The 24,326-nt window shown below is 36.4% G+C and overlaps 1 protein-coding gene across 2 annotated transcripts in view; it reads right to left on the bottom strand.

Annotated features, from left to right (window-relative positions):
- Positions 1-24,326, bottom strand: part of Cdh7 (cadherin 7) — a 213,279-nt gene that overhangs the window by 135,986 nt on the left and 52,967 nt on the right. The gene's annotated exons all lie outside the window — the stretch shown is intronic.

Here is a 24,326-nt window from a genome sequence, read left to right as displayed (position 1 = left end):
AAAAGCAATCTATAAATTCAATGCAATCCCCATTAAAATCTCAACGAAATTCTTCACAGACCTTGAGAGAACAATAATCAACTTTATATGGAAAAAAAAAAAACAAAATAGGCAAAACAATCCTATACAATAAAGGTACTTCTGGAGGCATTACCATCCCTGACTTCAAACTCTATTACAGAGCTACAGTAATAAAAACAGCCTGGTACTGGCATAAAAACAGAGCAGTCGACCAAAGGAATTGAATAGAAGATCCGGATATTAACCTCCAAACATACGAACACCTGATTTTTGACAAAGGAGCTAAATGTATACAATAGAAGAAAGAAAGCATCTTCAACAAATGGTGCTGGCAGACCTGGGTGTCAACCTGTAGAAGAATGAAAGTAGATCCATATCTATCACCGTGCACAAAATTCATGTCCAGATGGATTAAAGAACTCAATATCAATCTGAACACACTGAACCTGAGAGAAGAGAAAGTGGGAAATATTCTACAACATATAGGCACATTAGACCATTTCCTCTGTATAACCCCAGTAGCACAGACAATAAGGCACCATTGAATAAATGGGACCACCTAAAACTGAGAAGCTTCTGTAAAGCAAAGGGCACTGTCAATAAAACAAAAAGGCAACCTACTGTTTGGAAGAAGATCTTGACCAACCCCACAACAGACAAAGGTCTGATCTCCAAAATATATAAAGTGTTCAAGAAACTAAACTTTAAAATGCTAATTAACCCAATTAAAAATGGGGTACTGATCTGAACAGAGATTTCTCAACAGAAGTTCAAATGGCCAAAAGACACTTAAGGTCATGCTCAACTTCCTTAGCGATCAGGGAATTGCAAATCAAAACAACTTTGAGATACAATCTTACACCTGATAGAATGGCTAAAATCAAAAACACCAGTGATAGCCTATGCTGGAGAGATTGTGGAGTAAGGGGAACACTCATCCATTGGTGGTGGGAATGCAAACTTGTGCAACTACTTTGGAAATCAGTGTGGCAGTTTCTCAGGAAATTCAGAATCAACCTACCCCAGGATCCAGCAATACCACTCCTGAGAATATACCCAAGAGATGCCTTATCATACTACAAAAGCATTTGTTCAACTATGTTCATAGCAGAATTATTTGTAATAACCAGATCCTGGAAACAAACTAGATGCCCCTCAATGGAAGAATGGATAAAGAAATAAAGTGAGAAATATGTACACATTAGAGTACTACTCAGCTGTAAAAAACAATGACATCTTGAATTTTGCATCCAAATGGATGGAAATAGAAAACACCATCCTGAGTGAGGTAATCCAGATCCAAAAATATGAATATGGTATATACTCACTCATTAGTGGATTCTACCCATAGTATTGAGCCTATATTTCATTATCCTAGAAAAGCTAAATAAGAAGGTGAACCCAAAGAAAAACATAGAGTTATCCTCCTGGATATTGGAAGTAGACAAGATTACCAAGCAAAAATTGAGAGCTTGGGGGTGGCAGCAGGAGAGTGGTAAGGGGAGATGGGGAGTGAGAAGTGAGAAGAGGAGAATGAGGCAAGCTTGAGGGAATGGGACAGTTGGGATGGAGGAAGAGTGGATATGGAATCAGATAGTATATATCTTAATTAAGGGAGCCATTTGAAGGTAGGCAAGAGATTGGAGTCTAGAAGGGTTCCCAGGTGTCCAAGGAAATGTCTCCAGCTTGCTCTTTCAGCAGCTGAGGATAAGGGGCCTGAATTGGCCCTTTACTATAGACACACTGATGATTATCTTGCATATCACCATAGACCCTTCTGACGTTGGATGGAGATAGAGACAGAGACCCACATTGAAGTATTGGACTGAGCTCCCAAGGTCCAAATGAGGAGCAGAAGGAGGAAGAACATGAGCAACGAAGTCAGGACCATGAGGGGTGTGCCCAACCACTAAGACATTTGGGCTCATCTACTGGGAGCTCACCAAGGCCAGCTGGACTGGGACTGATGGAGCATGTTATCAAACAGGACTCTCTGAACGTGGCTGACAAGGAGGGTGGACTGAGAAGCCAAGGACAATGGTACTGGGTGTTGATTCTACTGTATGTACTAGCTTTGTGGGAACCTAGTCTGTTTGGATCCTCACCTTCATAGACATGGATGGATGGGGGAGGACCTTGGACTTCGCACAGGGCAGGGAATACTGAATGCCCCTTGGACTGGAGAGGGAGGGAGAGGGGTGTGGGAGTAGGGTAAGGAAAAAGGGAGGGGCAGGAGGGAAAATTGTAAAATTATATAATTTAATAAAAAAAGAGAAAAAAGATTTTTGTATGTTTAACCAGCCCTGCCTCTCTGGAATGAAGCCATCTTGATCATAATGTATAATATTTGGATGTGTTCATAGATTCGGTTTGCCAGTATTTTATTGAGAATTTTTGCATCAATGTTCACGAATGAGATTGGTCTGTAATTCTCTTTCTTGGTTACGTCTTTGTGTGGTTTTGCTATCAGGGTGACTGTAACTTCATAAAAGAATTTTGGCAATGACTCTTCTGTTTCTGTTTTGTGAAACAGATTAAGGAGTATAGGTATTAGCACTTCTTGGAAGTTCTGGTAGAATTCTACATTGAAACCATCTGGTCCAGGGCTCTTTTTTTGGTAGGGAGGTTTCTGATACAGCTTCTAATTCCTCATGATTTCCAGGTCTATTTAAATTGTTCTCCTTGTCTTGATTTAATTTTGGTATATGGTAATTATCTTTAAAAGTGTCCATTTTTTTCACATTTTCCAATTTTGTGGCATACAGGTTTTTGTAGTAAGATTTAATGATTCTCCGAATTTCCTCTGCATCTGTGGGTATGTCTCCCTTTTCATTTCTGATCTTGTTAATTTGCATGTTCTCTTTCTGCTGTTTGATTATTTTGGATAGGGGTTTGTCAATCTTGTTGATTTTCTCTAAGAACCAGCTTTCTGTTTCATTGATTTTTTTGGATTGTCTTCAGTGTTTCTTTTTTGTTGATTTCAGCCCTCACTTTGATTATTTTCAGTCTTCTACTCCTACTGGGAGAATCTGGTTCTTTTTATCTAGAGCTTTAAGGTGTGCTGTTAAGTCTCTAATGTGTTCTTTCTCCATTTTCTTTAAGTGGGCACTTAGTTTATGAACTTTCCTCTTAGCACTGCCTTCATAGTGTTCCATAGGTTTGGGTATAAAGTGTCTTTATTTTCATTAAATTCAAGGAAGAATGTAATTTCTTTCTTTATTTCTTCCTTGACTCAGGGGTGGTTCAGTAGTTGACTATTCAATTTCCATGAGTTTGTAGGCTTTCTATGGTTAGAACTCTTGTTGAATTCTAACTTTATTCCATGGTGATTTGATAGTACACAGGTGGTTACTACAATATCTTTGTATCTATGGATGTTTGCTTTGTTACCAATTATGTGATCAATTTTTGAGAAGGCTCCATGTGATGCTGAGAAGAAGGTATATTCTTTTCTGTTTGGGTGGAATGTTCTATAGATGTCTGTTAAGTCCATTTGTTTCATTACATCTGATAGTTCTCTTATTTCTCTGTTATGTTTCTGTCTGGTTGGCCTGTCCATTGGTGAGAGGAGTGTTGTGATTCCTACTATTAGAGAGTGGGGTTTGATGTATGCTTTGAGTTCTAGTAATGTTTCTTTTACAGATTTGGTTACTTTTATATTAGGGGCATAGATATTCAGGATATAGTCTTCCTTCTGATGAATTGTTCCTGTTATGAGTACAAAGTGTCCATCTCCATTTCTTCTGATAGATTTTAGTTTGAAATCAATCTTTTTAGATATTACTGTGGCCACACCTACTTGTTTCTTTGGTTATTTGATAGAAAAACCTTTTCCCATCCCTTTACTCTGAGGTAGTGTCTGTCTTTGAGTTTGATGTGTATTTCTTGTAAACAGCAAAATGCTGGATCCTGTTTTCATATCCATTCTCTTAACCTGTGCCTTTTTATAGGTGAATTGAGTCTATTGATTTTAAGTGATATTAGTGATCAGTGTTTGTTAACTCTGTTTTTTTTTTTTTGGTGGTAGAGTTTGAGTGTTTCTTTGAGTTGTGCTGGTGGAGGGTTGTCAGATGCTTGTGTTGTTATGGGTGTTGTTGGGTTCCTTAGTTTGTGATTTTCCTTCTAGTATTTTCTGTAAGGCTGGGTTTGTGGCAACATATTGTTTAAATCTGTTTTGTCCTGGAATATCTTGTTTTATCCATAGATGGTGAATGTAAGCTTTGCTGGGCTTGCATCCATGTTCTCTTAGTGTCTACAACACATCTATCCAATACCTTCTGGCTTTCATGGTTTCCATTGAGAAGTTGGGTGTAATTCTGATAGGTTTCCCTTTATATGTTACTTGACCTTTTTCCTTTGCAGCTCTTAATATCTGTTCTTTATTCTGTATGTTTTGTGTTGTGATTATTATATGGCATGTGGATGCTTTCTTTTGACCCAATGTATTTGGTGTTCTGTATGCTTTTTGTATCTTCATAGGAATATACTTCTTTAGGTTGGGAAAGTTTTCTATAATTTTGTTGAATATATTTTCTTTGCCTTTGAGCTGTAATTCTTCTCCTTCTTCTACCCCTATTATTCTTAAGTTTGGAGTTTTCATGGTGTCCCAGATTTCCTGGATGTTTTGTGTTAAGAATTTGTTGGATTTGTTTTGTTCTTTAATCAGTGAGATTATTTCCTCTATAGTATCTTCAGTGTTTGAGATTCTTTCTTCCATCTCTTGTATTCTGTTGGTAATATTTGTCTCTGTAGTTCCTGTTTATTTACCCAGAATTTCCATATCCAGCCTTCCCTTGGTTTGTGTTTTCTTCATTACCTCCATTTCATTTTTGAAGTCTTGAACTGTTAACTGTTTCACTTACCTGTTTTTTTTTTTTTCTTTTTCTTGTTTTTCTTAGGTATCTTTGAGAGATTTATCCATTTCCTCTACCTTTTTGTTTGTCTTCTCCATTTTTATGGCAGTTTTTCATGTCCTGTTTAAGGTCCTCTATTATTTTCATCAAGTTTCCTTTAAAGTTGATTTCTTCTATCTCTTCTGGAGTAGGGTGTTCAATTATTGTTGTTTCAGAATCCCTGGATTCTGGTGATGTCATGTTGTCTTTCAGGTTGTTGGAGGAATTCTGCTTTGGCACCTGCTCATCTCTTCCATCAAATGGAGCCAGGATAGTCTTGATGTCTTGGGCCAGTCTTTGCTATGACTGACTCTTGGGGTGAATCTCCTCAGTGAAGGATCAGGAACTGTTCCTGTCTGGATGGAACTCCTCAGCCTTGAAACAGGGATGCCCGGTAGTCCCCTCTGAGTCGATAACCTGAGTGCAGGAGCAGAGCACTGTTCCTGAGCCAAGGACCCGACCAGATGAAACTCCTCAGCACTGAGACAGGGATGCCTGGTAGCCCAAGGACACCATGGACAAATGGGCAAATATGGGGGCAGGGTGGGGTCTAGTAGAACAGAGAAGACCCTGCAGCACAAGCTGAAGGAGCCCACACTCCCTTGCTGGGACCTTCATGCCTGCCTGGCAGGCAGACACTCAACCCTCTCAATATGCGGTTTTGAAAGTGAATTTCAGACAGAGTACTGATGGTACATTTTTCATTACAATGTTGATTGCTCTCCACACGTGATATCAGAAGAGTTTCAAGACAGATGATTAGTACCACTTGTTTTCCCATTATTCAAGAATCTCAGTCCTTCTTGTCTTCCCCTCTACTTCAACAGATATATACAGATATGACTCTTCAAGGGAACAGAACATTAGCTCTTCCCTATCACAGACACCTTCCTCATAGCTGATATATTCACTGGATTGTGGTCATTGACACATGAAAAAAAGAATTTTTTATGGAATCTATATCCAACTACTATGGTTAAAAACAATATACAACTTTGTATGTTGAGACATGCATACTATAAAGCTGGATATATTATTGTAATTTTAAGAGGAAGAAAAATTTATATTCCTTATTGAAAATGAATACTCAGTAAAGAATTAAAATGTGCATTATGAATATCTAAGTATTCTTGTGCATATTCCTATAGGATGCTGAATTACACCACAACATCGCTTGCTCAACTATGTTCATAGCCTCATTATTTGTAATGGGCCTGGAAACACCCTAGATGCCCCTTAAAAATGGATAAAGAAAATGTGGTAAATTTACACAATAGAATATTATTCAGTGATTAAAAAAATAATGACATCATTAGATTTTCAGGCAAATGGATGAAACTAGAAAAACCTCATCCTGAGTGAAACATTGAAGACCCAGGATGCCAAACATGGTATGTACTCACTTTTAAGTGGATATTAGAGAGAAAGCAAAGTATTATCAGGCTATAATCCACAGGCTCAGAGAAGCTAGATAACAAGTAGGGGCATGCATGGATCACCCTAGGAAGGTGAATTAGATAAGGTATCCTGAATAAACTAAGATAGGGGTAAGAAGATAGGGTATGAGAATATGATGGAACAGGATGGTTGAGTTGGGGGAGGGATGGAGAAGTGTTGTTGGAGGTTTCTTGTTCATTTTCCAGCAGTCCAGACATAAAATAGCTTCATAGAAACTGCATTAAATAAATCACTGTGTGACCTATCAGTTTATACATATTTCTATTTTTTTTTCTTTTTGGTTTTACGAGACAGGGTTTCTCTGTAGCTTTGGATCCTCTCCTGGAACTAGCTCTTGTAGACCAGGCTGGCCTCAAACTCACAAAAATCCAACTGCTTCTGCTTCCCAAGTGCTGGAATTAAAGGTGTGCACAACCACCGTTCAGCCTCTAGCAAATTCTTATATCTTAAATTAACCCAATATTATTTTATATTTTATCATGAGGCTCATGGCCTACCTCCAGTTGGCAGCTAGCATCTTTCTTCTCTGGTGGTTACATGGTGTCTCCATGACTCTGCCTTCTTTCTCCCAGAATTCAGTTTAGTTTTTCCACCTAGCTCTACTCTACCCTATCACAGGCCAAATCAGCTTCTTTATTCATTAACCAATAAAAGCAACATAAATAAAGAAGGACTTCTGAAATCAGAGAAGGAGAACAGCAGAAGAGACATCTTGATAGAAAAAGCTATTATAAAGTTCAGGAGAAACCTGCTGCTAGGGAAATTCCCAGGAATTCACAAGATAACACCAACTAATATTCCTATAATTAGATTGCCAACTACCATAATTGTCATCATAAATACTTAATCCAGTAAATAATAGAAGCAGATTTAGAGACACACAGCCAAACACTCGGCCAAGTTTCTGGAGTCCATTCGAAGATAGGGAGTAGGGATTATATGAGCAAAGGGGTTCAAAATCATGATTGGGAACCCACAGAAATACCTAAACTGAGCTATTGGGAGCTCTTAGACTCTGGACTGACAGCTGGGGAGACTGCAAGAAACACAAGTAGACTCTCTGAATGTGGGTGGCAGTTGTGTGGCTTGATTTGTTTGTGAGGCTCCTGGTATTGAGACCAGGATTTATCCCTGGTGCATGAACTGCCTTTTTGGAGGCTATTCCCTATGGTGAGATATCTTACTCAGCCTTGATGCAGGGGGAAAGGTCTTGGTCCTGCCTCAACTCAATATGCCAGTCATAGCTGACTCCCCATGGGAGTCCTTACCCTCTCCAAAGAGAGTACTGGGGTTGGGGTAGGAGGGGGGAAGCAGGAGGTGGGGAGGGAGGGGGAAATTGTGATTGGTATATAAAATAAATAAAAAATTAAAATTATATAAATAAATATTAAACAGCATTATTACATTTTTACTTTTAAATGTTTATGTATGTCTCTGTCTGTCTGTCTGTCTGTCTGTCTGTCTGTCTGTCTGTCTGTGTTGTGTATGTCTGTACATGAGTGTAAACACCTGAGTAGACCAGAAAAATATTTTCCATGCCAAGTTGCTGTACATAATAGAATTTTTCCAATACCTAATATCTGTACTTGAAACTAAACCTGAGTTCTCTGTAAGAGCAGTACATGTTCTTAACTGTTAATCTAATCCAGCCCAGCAAATGCCATTCTGCCATTCTTTATTTGAAAAATACTTATATAATCATCCATACACACATGGTATTTCTCTCTCTCTCTGTGTATGTGCATGTGTGTGCATTTATAAGTGTTTCTCTGTAAATGTCTATTATGATTTAACATATTTTATATTTTAAATTTCATACACTTATACTTCCATGTTTATATAAGAAACATTAACTGGACTCAGAGTTCATTAATATTAATTGTATTTGCTATTTTTCTGTTTATTTTCTCTAAACACCCATTCTGTATTTTAAACATTAGTTACCTGACTTTTAAGATTATGGTTTAATTACATAATTTCCTCCTTCCCTTCTTTGCTCCCACTCTCCCATAAACTCCTCCTTTATGTTCTCTTTCACATTTGCAATCTTTTTTTCATTAATTATTGTTGCATGCATTGATTTTTATGTTTGTACCTTCAAAAGTATATAAATACAGCCTATTCAATCTGTGTAATGTCACATATAAAAACAATTAAATGTTTTTAAATTTCAATATTTTAATTCAATGTTTAATATTTTATTTACTATAAATAAACTCATTCACCAAATGTTCAGTACTATCACACATTCAATACTATCTCTCTGTCTATACTCTAATAATTGTCAGAAGCAAATTTTCTTAGAATAGTACTAATATATTATTCCCATTGGCAAATATATATTACCTGAAATGATGAGGGCAAATATATATATATATATATATATATATATATATACACACACATACATACATACATACACACACACACACACACACACACACACACACACACACACACACACATATATATATATATATATATATATATATATATATATATATAGTACCTGAAATGATGAGGACAAATATTCACCGCTGGTATATTGTCTCACCTCAGCTTTGATCAGAAAGGTTAATTCTTATAGATTTCAAGGATGGACAAGCACAGAAATCTGGCAAAGATTGTCTATGTCATTGTTATAGTGGCTGTCTGTTACACAAAATTTCAGTTTAAGTATTTACATTCTATTAACAGTTTGAAGGAGTAATATCTTTGTGCATTTTCTAAATAAGGGTTCAAGCTGTCTCTGTACTATCTACCCAGCTTTATCTTTTACTCACTCTCACAATGTATGCTCTTTCATGAAAGCATGATGAAAATGACTCCTGTGACATGAACATAACTAGTACTTCCTATCTATTTTGAAAATTCCATCCAGTGAACTGTGACCAACTCACACCCAATTCTTTTACATACAAGCTCATTTTTACTGAACTCCATAGTTCTGCTAATGTAAAATATCTATTTACTAGATAGTCAATATACTCCATATATTTAAAAAATAACATGTTACCCCTAAGCTTGGTAAATTAATAATCCACTTTGTAAAATAACATTATTGTATAATTTCTCTGACATTTTAATTTTTAATAGCTCAAGGGAATGCAAATCAAATCCAAAAGTGCTAAAAATATTTGAATGAATGTCTTTGGATGACAGATTTTCTTCATTTTTCATCATTTCTCTTTTCCCTTATTTTTTAACTTGTGATTGTGAAGTCATATTTGTGCATATCTTTTAATCAGAGACATCCTGGTAAGCATTTCTGCACCAAGGATGTTAAATTGATTTCCTTAAAATATCAACTAAAAATTCTAAATATTCTTTAAAGAATACACAGGTTAAAAAGAAGATCAATTTATTGATCAAGATTTCTTTTCTTCCTATTCTTCTTAAACTGTAAACTTGTGATCTTCTTTAAAAGTTTTTCTTTATTGATGACTCTTAGCCCAATCCTATGTAAAGCTGAGATAAAGGGGCTTGAAGTTCCCTGAGGAGTTATGAGTACTATTTGAAATATTACCTGTAGTATAATTCATAAATGAAAATTAGTTTACCATTTGCATTTGCTTCTTAATATATTCATACTAAATTTCATATTATATAATATATTTGCCTACCCAAAGTAGAACTATTGGATAAATTAGTATTTATCATGACAAGTTTGATATTCAAAGGGACATTAAATTTTAAGCTCATCTATACACACTGACTCACTTATGGGACGACTAGCCACTATTCTACATTTATAAGAGTTGTTTTTTCTTTTAAGTGGCCTTGATAAATAAAAAATGCCTATGAACTATTAAAAGCAATTTTATAATTCTATTGGGTTTGTGCATTAGAAAATGGAATAATTATGTTGAGATAAAACAAGTTAATTCTTTTCATCAGAGGATAATGGAACATACCTCTAAGTCTCATAAAATTATGCCTAATTGAGATCAATATGGAACTATAGTGCAATGTTCTTCAAAAAGTAAAGACATATACTCTTTTGAACAATATGGAGTTATTTAAATTAAATATTAACAAAATCATCTAAATTAATGTTCTACCATTGATTTACTTACCATAGACTACTGACTTTTAATGTTTAAAAAAGTATATTTCTGTTTGTACAAAGCTCTGCCAGTTACTTTTATTACATTGTTACAATGTTAATATCAGAAGAAGAGAGGGTGGATTTTCACAATAGTAGAAAGGAAGTTATTGTGGTGTATATATTCAGATTTTCTTTTCTAATTATCACGTTTAATGAGTATTTTCTATGGGTTACAAGACACCTTGTAATTACCAAGCTGTTGAAGAAATATTGAAAATGGAAACTTGTATCTGATTCATTTATTTATGATTGAAGTACTCCAAAATTATAATTATCATGTGCTCCGGGATATTGAAACACAATTTACATGTGGAGCTTCTTTGATTAAGATGTACTGTTTAAGAAGTTTAGTTATTAATTCTGGACATAATAGAGCAAAAAACAGGGACATGATTCAGGAAGTAGAGGCAATGATAAACCTACCAAGGAAGCCTCATTTGATTCTTAGCCAACAATTAATGGAAGAATTGGGTTTATCATATTGTATATACAAGGATTTTGCACTAATCCATTCAGTCTATGTTCAAACTGGAATCTTAGTTATTTACTTAAGTAAAGGGAATGATGTTCCCTTAATGTCAGTAAAAGGAGTCACAGGTATGGATACTGACACCTGTTTGCTCATCTTCATCATCCTTAATTCTCAGTTTACTCATCTGCTATAGACCATATTGTAAATTATCATTTTGACTTGAATTAGTAAGAGAAGATAAAACAAAATAATGCCTGTGGATGTAATACTGCAAAGCAAAACTGCCTATTCATATTTATAATCATTATCCAAAAATACAACATAATCATCTGGCTCCTTAGAGAAAATGATCTTGCTTTTGTTTGACAATTATGTATACTGGGACCTAGAGTGTTCTTGCTCAGAGCTGAATAGTCACAGCTACAGGGTTTTAATGAGGGAACAGGAGACAACACTCAGATGGAAAGCAGCAGATCATTTCTCACATGGTAGCATTAAGTCCCTGATAAAAACTTTACAGTCTCATTGTATCTCTTACTGGATATCCAGGTTAGATACAAAACACCTATGCCACCAGAGAAATCTTTCCAGTGTCTACTTCTTGATGAACTGGAATGGAGACATACTCCTCACTTCATGCAGATGGGAACACTTCACATTCTTGGTTCTGGGCTCCCAGGGAGGACTGCACAGAGATCAGTCAGTTTTCAGCTCCATGAATAAACCAGAAGCAGTTAAAAACGTATTTTTGAAAGACACGACCTCTTTTATTTCAAGGAAAAAATAGTTCACTTTGCCTTTTAAACTAGATGTAGTTTAGTAATTGTGTTAAGCAATACCATTGAAAGAATTATGTGAAGCCTATATCACTTTACCTAAGAAAAGATAAGAAAAGGAATGAAGAAAAATGCTTAGTAATTGTTATAGTCATGTGTTCCATAAGGTCGCTACACAAACAAGTAACAAGCATTAGGGATGGAGCTAGAAAACATATTGAGTTGGGTAACCCAGACCCAGAAAGAGAATTATCATATGTGCTCACTCATAAGTGGTTTAAAGCAAAGAAAACCAGCCTACAATTCACAATCCCAGAAAACCTAAACAACAATGAGCAGGAAAAAATAAACACTGGGAGTTAATCAATTCATGTAAGTAATTCAACTTTTGGTATGTTTCAGAATTGCTAGAAAGTCATTCTGAGTTATTAAGAAACTATATTCTGTGCTTTTAAGAAATAAAAAGAAAAAAATCTACCAACTATGCCAAATGGGCCCTTCCTCAGAAATAATAGTGACGGTCTCAAGCAGTGGGCAGGATTCTACCTGAAAAATCTTTTTAAATGCATCAAACCAATAGGAACCTGACACCCTCTTCCTTGTCCTAATTTCTCTGATTGCATTTGCCACAATAAAGACATAGGAAAATAGAGTTCATTCATCAGAATTTCATTTAACATTTTGGAAAAAAGACATCTACACTCATTGTAGAGGACATTGCCATAATGGGCCTGCAATATACTAAGTGAAAATTTCCAAATTGTGATATCTTGACATGTGAATTAAAATACAGAAGCATTACTACATGATGGAGTGGAAATACAATGTTAGAATATGAATCAAAGAGAAAGAAACCAATACTTGTATAAACTAAGAAGACACTTGGATAGCTTCAATTCAAACAGAAGGATTAACATATGTCAGCTGTTAACAAATATTGTCAGTGGTTGGAAATAGCAATGACTTGCATGTTATAACACTGAAGAAGGATGGTTGATAGGCAGACAGAACTGAAGAAAGCCCAATAGGAATATAGGCAGTGAGTGCAATAATCATTCAATAATTAAGCTTATTAATTTGGTTTTAGTAAGCAAGTTTGAAAAGCCTTACCACTTCCACAACTACCGACATCAATCACTTCTTTAAAATCATTTGGTTCTGATGAACTTTTTTAACTCCTTGCATTGATGAATTGCACTTACTCCTTTTCCATTCGCACCGTCTTATGCCATCAGTCTCCACATGTAACTAATATCTCAGCATGCATTTTCGGAGGAACCTGACAAGCTACTCTGTACGCTGACTTTCTCAGCAACTCAGGAAAAACACAACTTCTGTACAAAAGTCAATGCTGGTGCTTACATGTACCATTTCTCTTTCTGATAGTAACTCTAGAACTACAATGACAGGATGTGATGAGAAATTTGTGATTCTAACAATAATTTAAGGAAGTTCTTGCAGTATATCAAACTTGATAGAAGTCATAACCCATAGTATAGGACTACACTAGAAACTTCTGTTTTACACATGCCCACAATTGTGATTGTTATAAAGAACTTCCTTAAGGGTATCTCATTTAGGTGCTTTTATTTAACAAAAGAAGCAAAATTGCCTAGACTTGGTAAACCAATCTACTTCTTTCATCAGAAACAATACTCGAGGGTGAGGCCATTAAAAAAACTAACACAACCAGAATATTTCTCTATGGGCCAGACTTTCTCATTTGTTTGAATCAAACTATAAAACATGCAATTAGATATTATCCAATGACCTAAAATAATGAAAAGATGATACAGTGCATCTGAGGAAAAATTCTATTGTATTGAAGAGCTGATTTGAAAGATAGGGAAGAAATAGGTTTCTTAATTTAATGTCAAAAGAAAAAATAAATGTATATATAGAATTTTGTCAATAATGTGCTAAAACTATAAAAAATAAATAAATAAGAAACCTGTAGCATGAAGGCCTGCTTGTTGGGGTTTCTCTCCTGCCCAGTTCCTGCAGTCATTATGTCCCAAAGAAAAATCACACAGAATTCTACATAAGTTGTAAACTGATTGGCCTATTAGCTCAGACTTCGTATTAGCTCTTATAACTTATATTAACCCATTATTCATATCTATTTTAGCTACATGGCTCAGTCCCTTTTTCAGTGGGGTAGGTAACATCCTGCTTCTTTAGTGTCTGGACAGGACTGTGGGAAGAGCTTCATTCTTCCCAGAATACTTCTGTTCTCATTGCCCCACCTCTACCTCCTGTCTGGTTTTCCTGCCTATACTTCCTGCCTGGCTACCGGCAAATCAGCATTTATTTAAAATATAATTGACAGAATATAGAATTGTCCCACACCAAGAATGCCTCAAAAAAAAAATTTCTAGGGTAACTTTAAAAATCTCTAAAGCTTCCTAAATGAAAAATAAATAAATAAGTCAAGTTCAGGACTCACAGTCTTTCCTGAGACTGGTAATTGTCTCATCCAAAATACAGGAAGGTGGATGAATAGACTCACAGTACAACTTGAATGATACAAGGCATGAAAGGTGTTTTATCCTGTAAAAAACAGCACACAGCGCTAAACTGACAAATTCTTTTGAATATTCTGCTCCCTTCCCACATGTCTGCAGCTGTACTAATCTTCATTTCCTGAATTTCTACACTTACCATTTTGACTACAGTGTTTTATGCCCTAAGGATAAAGTTCTTCACAAACAATTGCTATGAACTTATTAAAGAAATGGAAAGAAGGCAAAAGAGTACAAAAAGCACTTAGCCAACACCAGGGTATAGTTAGGAATTAGGTGTGACATGGTGGGGCATTTTTAAGTTTTCTGAGTTTCCTTGAAGAGACTGGCTATTTCTTTTCTGTCTCTTAACATTTAAGATTTTCTGATGCTAGGAGCAGAACACCACTATAACCAACTAGAAGCAAGGGGCTTTGCATGCATCTCAGTGTAAATACAAGGAAAGGGGAATGGGGTAAGTGAGAATGAATAACACTGTTGCTTGATTAAGACTGTGTTTCACAAAGTTATATTTAGTTTCCTAACTGACGAAAAGTTTTTCAACTTTGAAAATGTAGTAAGTTATCTGTTGATTTTTAGCAACTATATTTATTTCATCATCAGATACATTGTTCCTTCTTTTCTAATGTGAATTAAATATAAGGACTCCAGTATATTACCCATAATTCTATAAAAGTGGGATTCAAGAGGACTATATCAAACACTTGAGCAACATGATAACAATCACTCAATAGATGCAGAATAACTTAAACCCATTTGTATTCCTATCATATAACAAGAAATATAAAAGGAGTTAAGGGCTAAGTGTCAAGTGTACTAATGTTATCTAAGTTGGACAACCTAAGATTCAGTACAAATTTCAGAGGAACAACAATCATCTGTGCATTCAGTAAGTATGCACACAGGCATCCCAACAATCTATGCAATCTTTTGATTGCAAACACTGCATAGACCATAAAGGATGGGTGAGTTTTAGTTATGCCATTATGCCTTAGTTTAAGATAGTTTTCAAAATTAAAATATAGGATTATATTACTATGTCATTAGGTGAAATCAGGAATTTCTAAAACATATTCAAAATGTTCTATGCTTAAAATGGCACACTTGTATTTTTGTAAGATTTTATCCTATAATTTAAAATGTGTGCTTAACAATGAAATGAATTCAAAAGTATTGCAATGACATGCACAAAAAATGATAAGGACTTAATTTCTGAGCACTTGGAAATGATGAATAACATTTGGTTCTGCATACCGATGGCAACTTGTGAAGATGATTCAACAAAAAATAGTTTTTGATTTAAAACTCTATGTCAAGAACACATATAAAACATCTTTAAGGGAGTGTCAATACAATATGTAACCTACACATACAACATTCAGAATATTTAATAAAAATGCACATTAACAAAATGGCAGACTACAGAATGGGAAAAGATCTTCACTAACACCAAATCAGACATAGGGCTGATCTCCAAAATATTCAAAAAAATCAAGAAACTGGTCACTAATTGAAAAAAATAATCCAATAAAAAAATGAGTATAGACCTAAAGAGAAAATGCTCAACCTAGGTAACAACGAGAACCACCCTAAGAAAGACATATATGGATCTAATGTACATCGGAAGTAGAAAAAAGACAAGATTCCCCTAAGTAAATTGGGAGCATGAAGACCATGGAATAGGGTAGGAGAGAGGGAGAGAGGAAAGGATCCGAGCAGAAAAAAAATGCATAACTCAATATAAACAATCTTAAAAATTGTAAATTAAGAACATAATTTGTAATCTATCTAAAAGCTTCCTCATAATTCCACTTAGTATCATGTAAATGTCTAAGAAAAGTCATCTGTTCTTTTGTCTTCTAAGAGATACTGATGGGGTAGCTGACCAATCCCTTTTCTGAGAGGCGTGACCCCTCCGGGGCACAAAATACCATTAAAAGATCCCTGTTTTGGTTGTTATCTCTCTTGGTTCCCTGCTCTTTGCTGGAACTCTGGCTCTGTAAGTTTCTCCCATTTTCTACTTTTATTAAAGCTTAGTATTTCATATAAGGCCAGTTTGGTTATTTCCCATTGCCGGCCAACCACGCCCGCTACATTTTGGCCTCCAAATGGGGCATTTGGGAGACTTCAGCTCAGGATCCTAACGCCAGCCACATGGCATTGGGCTTTTGATTGATTCAGGGGTCACCCCAGCCCTGCTCCTACAGAGCACAGGACGCATGGATGACTGCCTGCGTTCTGGATTTTGAGCTTGGGCAGCAGCCACGCCACGGCTTAACTACTGATTAGATTTACCTCTCCCTTACATGGGGCTAGCTGCTTCCCACCCCCCCTCCCCGCCCTCACGGGAGAACTCCCATCTGTGCAACTTTTGCGCTGTGGGGATTTGCCATTGATTTTAATTCAGTGGGTCGCCTGCGTGCAGTTCCCCGCCCCCCAGGAGCTGCTTGCCTCTCAGCTACCTGTACATGCACAGGCTGAGGATGGAGCTCTGTCTTGAGCCTCGCCTAGTATCAGCTGCACCCAGTCCGGCACCAAGCCTTCCCAGAGCTTCCGGCTATTCCCTCATCGCCATCCATGCAGATTTACACCCTCTCAGCCCAGTTCCCTCCCCTGCCAGTCTCAGCAGTGCATTGCCCCAGTTCCTGGTGCTTGAGAACAAGTTAGCAAACATGTGACTTGGCCAGAGGGCACTAACCCCTTAGGTCGGCTGAATTCGACCTTGGCCTCATCTGTTTCCCTTTCCTGGCCCCTGGCCACCACCTTCTACCCAGTTCCTGTATTCCACAGCAATAACCTCCGGTTTTGAGCATTTGTTTTAGGACCCGGTCCTGACATTTTTGGCCACCTGGATCCAGGTGCACCCCGCCATCTACTGGCAGGCAATGGTCATTACAGGTAAAATTTCTTTGAATTAAAAATAAATAAATAAATACATAAACACATAAAAATAAATACAAATCTGATTGAAAATGTCTGATAATATCACTGCTGAAAGATTTTATAGATTTTTTGATTACACCATGGCTGAATTATGGAGCGATGCAAATGTTTCCTTTGGTCGGATATTTACAGGGCTTGGTATTTTTCTTATTTTAATTTATTTTGTTATGACATGGTTGGACAATAGAAAAATAATAGAGTCCTTACAAAATGAATCCAGGATTCTTAAGACAGAAGTTTAAAAATTAAGAAAGGGCATGACTGCTTTGAGAGACAACTTCCAAAAGGTTGAGGTAATTTCAAAAACAATTCAGATTGACAATAACCACATCAAGAAACAATTTGAAGTTCTCAAGGAAAGGAATAGATCTTTGTCTGATATGACTCTGTCAACTGAGCAAAACATAGAACAGATTCATTGTGTTATTGAGAAAAAAATAATTGCTGTGGAGGAGGGAACAGCTGATTTGAACCATAAATTTCAGTCCCTGTCTGTAGGAACTAAAACATTATCTGAGAAGATTCGAACCATTGAATGTATTAATAAGACTTTATCAAAGGGCTCTGAAAGATTAATGGACAGAATTTCAATACAAGACGGCACAATTCATGCCTTGAAAATTCTATCCAAGGATGAGATATTATCTGTATTGGACAAACTTTATATCTTAGAATTCTCTATGAAGGCCTTGGAACATAATTCTGGACAAGAGATTCAGGCCTTGCAGAAGGCAATTGTAAACAGATTTGAAAAGATTGAGGAAATTATAGACTCTGATGAACAGGTGCAAATGGTAGAAAGGAAAATTTTAATCCCATCAGTGAATAAAACTCCAGGATAATTTCCATGAAGCTCTACCTGCCTTTCTAGTAATGAAAACAGAGAAGGTGACTGGTCCTAAAAACCCCAGGGTCATCAAGGAACATACATGAGAACCCATACATATGAATGATCTGAAAGAAATTAAACAGGCTGTTATGAATTTTGGGATACATAGCTCCTTTGTTAAGGAGATGCTAAAAACATGGTCTATCAGCAACAAAGTCACTTCCCACAATTGGATTCATTTCATCTCAACGGTTCTAGGGAGCAGATCTCAATTAAATTGGAAGTGTATGTTCAGACAAGAGGCTAGACTTTTAGAACAGCAGGAAAGAGTGAAGGGAATTGACATTACCCTAGATCAAATTCTAGGTCAAGGACTTTTTTCTGATCCTCTAGAACAAGCTAATTATGATGAATACACCTTATCTATATGTACTACAGCAGCCTTAATGGCTTGGGACAGTGTTCAAGACCCAGGACAGAGAATGGAATCATATATCAGAGTTAAACAGGGTCAGAGAGAACCATTTAGTGACATTTTACAAAGACTAACTAAAGCTGTACAAATAAGGATATCTGACCCAGAAGCGAGACATATAATAATTGAGTCTTTGACTAATGAGAATGCCAATGTGGAGTGCAAAAGGATCCTGGTGCCTTTAAAGATCAGATCAGCTCCCTTGGATGAATGGTTCTTGCATACAATGAATGTTGATACATTTGACTATGGCACTGAAGCATGGGTAGAAGAAGCAATTTCCAATGCTAAAATAAGGCATCAAAATACCAAATGGTTTAATTGTGGCAAAATGGGACATATGAAAAGGAATTGTACACAAAGGATTTTCAGAAATAATAATAATAATGCCTCTTCCAGGAATAACAGAAATAGGAGGCCTCAGCCTTCAGGTTTATGTAGGAGATGTGGAAAAGGCAGACATTGGACGAACGAATGTAGGTCGACAAGAGATAGACAAGGCAAACCGTTGCCATTGGAAAACGCAATGGGGGGCCTCTCGCAGGCCCCCATGGCGAATGTGGTCCAGTCATTTCCCATTACTATGGAGAACATGCCTCATCAGGAAAATTAGAAAGCCCTATGCCTGCTGTTAAAAGCAAAAATGGCCTGAAAGATGAGTTACGTGTATTTTGGCAAACTTCTGTAAGTGATCAAAGACCGAAGTTAAGAGTGTGTGCAAATGGTGTTTTCATTACTGGCCTGCTGGACACAGGTGCAGATGTAAGTATCATTACTCCAGAATCTTGGCATCCATATTGGCTGCTACAGGACATAAATGTTCAGTTCCTGGGAATTGGAACCCTATCTCGAGTAAGGCAAAGCATGAGATGGGTTGAATGCATAGGGACAAAAGGACAAATAGGAAAACTAAGGCCATATATAGCTAATATTGCAGTGAATTTATGGGGCCGTGACCTATTGCAGCAATGGAATACCCAAGTTAACATTCCTGCTACATCTAGAGCCTATATTTCTGAGAAAAATATTAAAAGATATTACAGACAGTGAAAACCAGCTGTTCAGGCTGTATAAGAACACAAAGCAATTGATGGCCCTTCAGAGATACCAACAGTCCTGCCTCTAAAATGGTTGACTGAGAAACCAATATGGACAAAGCAATAGCCTTTAGCTGAAGAAAATTTGTGGCCTTTAGAACAACTGGTACAAGAGCAATTGGATGCTCAACATATAGAAGAATCTACCAGCCCTTGGAATTCTCCTGTATTTGTGGTTAAGAAAAAATCTGGTAAATGAAGAATGGTGACAGATCTCAGAGCTATCAACAAGGTTATTCAGTGTATGGGCTCTCTGAAATCTGGAATTCCTCTGTCCTCTTTATTACCAAAAGGATGGCCTCTCATAGTTATTGATTTAAAGGACTGTTTCTTCACTATACCTTTACAAGAAAAAGACAGAAAGTTTGCCTTCACAGAGCCTACTCATAATTACTCTCAACCTACCAGGAGATACCAGTGGACCGTCATCCCACAGAGCATGTTGAACTCTCCCACCCTTTGCCAATACTTTGTAAATCAACCATTACAAATAATACACAAGCAATTTCCAAAGTCCATAATTTTTCATTACATGGATGACATTCTGCTATCTGATTCAAACATGGATACTTTGGAAAGACTGTTTGAAGAGGTAAAAATAGTTTTACCTAAATGGGGATTGCAGATTGCTCTTGAAAAAATACAGAGAGGAGATTCTGTTGATTATCTAGGTTATAAAATAGGTTTGCAAAAAATTAAGACACAAAAGGCACAAATTAGGAGAGATTAACTACAGACTCTTAATGACTTTCAAAGCTTGCTAGGAGACATTTCCAGCCTTCGACCAGCTGTTGGGATAACACCTGATATGATAATTCATTTAAATAAAACCTTAGATGGGGAAAAAAACTTAAACAATTCCAGAGAATTAACAGCTGGAGCAGAAAAAGAACTGAAAATGGTTGAAGAAAAATTATAGGAGGCACATGTGGATAGGGTAAATCCAGAACTCAGTTGTATTGTTGTCATATTACCTTCAAAAGTTTCTCATACAGGAATTTTAATGCAATGGGATGATATTATCTTAGAATGGATCTTTCTACCACATAAACCAAGTAAGAAAATAAAAACTTATGTGGAAAAAGTTTCTGTATTAATTATAAAAGGCAAATTGAGACTTCATCTACTAGCAGGCATGTACCCAGCAGAAATTATATTGCCTTTCACTGCTGATGAGATAAAAAATTATGGGAAGACAATGAACCATGGCAAAGAGCTTGTGCTAACTCTTTGAGGAGAAATTAATAACAACTATCCAAAAAGCAAGAGGTTTAACTTTATAAAGAGAACTTCTTGGATTCTTTCTCGAATCATCCATGAAGCTCCAATAACTGGAGCTCGTACATTTTATACTGATGCTAATAAATCAGGAAAAGCAGGTTACAAATCAGAAGACTTGAGTAAGGTGAAATAATGTCCTTATGATTCTGTCCTGAAGGCAGAATTATATGCCATTCATATGGTGCTAAGGGATTTTAAAGAACCTCTTAATATAGTTACTGACTCACAATATGCAGAAAGAGTTATCTTACATATTGAAACTGCTGAATTTATTCCTGATGATACAGAACTAACCTCATCGTTTATCCAGGTACAAGACATGATCAGGAACAGGCTTTGCCCTATGTATATAACACATATCTGATCCCATATGGGTCTGCCAGGTCCTCTAGCACAAGGTAATGCAGATATTGATCAATTATTGATTGGCAGTGTGCTGCAGGTTTCTGAATTTAATAAAAAAAATCATGTCAATAGCAAAGGCTTGAAGAAAAAGTTTTCTATTACATGGCAACAAGCTAAGGAGATTGTAAAAAATGCCCTACTTGTTCTTTCTATAACCAAACACCACTGCCTTCAGGAGATAATCCAAAGGGCATTCAAAGGAAAGAAATCTGGCAGATGGATGTGTTCCACTTTGCAGAATTTGGCAAATTAAAATATGTACACCATACCATTTACACATATTCAGGTTTCCAATGGGCAACTGCTTTAAGTTCAGAAAAAGCTGATTCAGTAATCACTCACTTATTAGAAGTTATGGCCATCATGGGTATACCTACACAAATAAAGACGGATAATGGTCCAGTTTATGTCTCTAGGAAAATGAAATGGTTTTTTGCTTATTATAATATTAAGCATGTTACAGGCATACCATAATATCCTATGGGTCAAGCAGTCATAGAAAGATCAAATAGAACTATAAAAGATATGTTAAACAAACAGAAAGGGGTGGAAAATACCCCTAGAAATAGATTACATAATGCTTTATTAACCTTGAATTTTTTCAATGCTAATGAGAATGGGACAACAGATGCAGAAAAACATTGGATAATGGAAAAGTCTGCTGAATTAAATCAACCAGTTTATTTCAAGGATGTGCTGACCTCACAATGGAAGCCAGGAGATGTGCTGCATTGGGAAAGGGGTTTTGCTCTTGTCTCCACAGGAGAAGAAAAATTGTCGATACTGTCAAAATTAATAAAGGTTCAGTGTGAAGAGGAGAAGCCCCTTGGAAAAGAAAAATAACAATTCATACACAAGGATGATGATCATACTGATGGTAAGAAAAACATAGGTTGAGGCAGGGTTCTTTTCTTATCTCCACAGGAAAGCACTCATCTTCAAAGAATTTAAGGGACCCTGAATATTTAAATACTGATGGATGGAAACCAGTTACAACCCACTAAGGATCAGCAATAACACTAAATAATCTCCATGAGCATGAAAAACAACTTTTTTAAAATGTGTCTCAATGTACATTTCTTTATAAATATTTAGAGCTGGTTTTGGAGTTGGACTCTGGCCCAGTCCCTCTTCAATTCCAAGCCTGTTGATAAGAGATATCTCAGAGTTTCTGTCTCATGTCAGGAGTCATGTTATGGGACAGAATATTAATAATAATGATGATAATAATATACTTGATAAACTTTCTTGGCCTTCCCTCATATCTGTGTCTGTCTTTAATACACCTTTCATTGAATATATGTATATGTCTGTATATGTCTTTGTGGATAATGTTTAATTTTTCCATAACGAACAACAAATTTTCCTTCAGTAATCTTTGAAGTTTCCAGGATGAAGATGGGTCCCCACAACATCAACTCCACCTGGTTACTATGATGTCATGTTTTTAATAGCACTAAATTTAGATCTGTTTTTTGGTACCAACTGCACAGGACACTTTTGAATGGTCCACATTTTTGACAACATTCTGGCTGGATCTCCTCAAAACATTCAGAGACTAGTTACAATTTCCTTAGATCGAATGTTAACCTGGGTATTTTACCATCATTTGCTTTCACAGGACCCCCTGAGAAGAATGTTGCCCCCGTGTCAGCTGGAAGCAATCTTAGAGGATGATGCCCCCTCTCCCAACAGAGTTTGCCCTTAGGTTTAAGGACACTAATTGGTGGTTGGTATAGGGTCGAGGGGATGGGAGAGGTATCTTATGGACTCGGGTGTATAAAAAACAAAAAAGGAGGAATTAACTGGTTTGATGGGATGACTGATATTTGTGAGTTACTGTTTTTAGAAAACTGTATTGGTGCTGATTCTTGTATATTGATTATTGAACATTGTATGAGAGTATGCTTCTACCTCTGTTTAAAACAATTGTTATATTGAGATATTTACCATATTGCAATGTACATTTCTACCTCTGATATTATTTATGTAATGATATTGTTGACATTTGGAAATCATTGTCCTTATTTATTGCACAGTTGTTTATTCTCTTAGTCTTCAAGTTAGATAGGTATTGAGAATTATATGTTTGTCATATTTATATTTAGGATAATTGTGATTTTTAGATACATAGAGATTATATTTAGTATAGATAGTATAATCTTCGACCTCTTTAAAGAGCTGTAGAAAATGGCCTTTAATCTAACCTACAGTTTTGTACTTATGAGACACAATCACTCCAGGCAACACTGCTCTACTTCCGAGAGAACGTTGAGCACCAAAGACACTCCACTGGGAGCTTGTCTTCTTCTTGGCAGAACTGGCCTTTGGGCAAAGAAAAGCCCATACCTTGACTACTGACAAAGATATAGAATATCCATAAGTGGATAAAACAGGATTGTCTTATCTTGCCAAGACAGGGTAGGATAGTTCTACTAAAGGTTCCTGGCCTTTGAAAAATGGTATGTCAGTTGTGTTAGGCCTTAGCCAAAGTTGGTTGCCTCAACATTGCAAACGAGACTTTGGATGATTGCCCAGGTAGTCAGTTGTCTCTGTCATCTGTTGCACATTTTGGAAGTTTCTCATTTGTACTTCCTTGTTGCTTAAGTAATATTACTTCCCTTCTCAGATCTTTGATGGGGTTGAAGATTAGATAATTGTAGCTGCCTTCTATATTATTCAGACTCCTTGAAGTAGAATGCTTAGTAAAACTTTTGTTATATGTTTCTTGCTTAATATTGTTTGCTGCTTGTAATTTTATATTTATTATCTATTTCCACTGTATATAGTTGTATTTGGTTTTGATTCTGTCTTATTTAGACAAAATGGGGAGATGAAGGGGTAGCTGACCAATCCTTTTCTGAGGGGTGTGACCCCTCCAGGCCACAAAATACCTTTAAAAGATCCGTGTTTTGGTTGTTCTCTCTCTTGGTTCCCTGCTCTTCGCTGGAACTCTGGCTCTGTAAGTTTCTCCCATTTTCTCCTTTTATTAAAGCTGAGTATTTCATATAAGGCCAGTTTGGTATTTCCCATTGCCGGCCAACTAT

Source organism: Arvicola amphibius, chromosome 12 (assembly GCF_903992535.2).
Source record: "Arvicola amphibius chromosome 12, mArvAmp1.2, whole genome shotgun sequence".
In the NCBI taxonomy this organism is placed as follows: Eukaryota; Metazoa; Chordata; class Mammalia; order Rodentia; family Cricetidae; genus Arvicola; species Arvicola amphibius.
The sequence above is the reverse complement of the archived record's forward strand: the minus strand, read 5'-3'. Positions and strand labels throughout refer to the sequence as shown.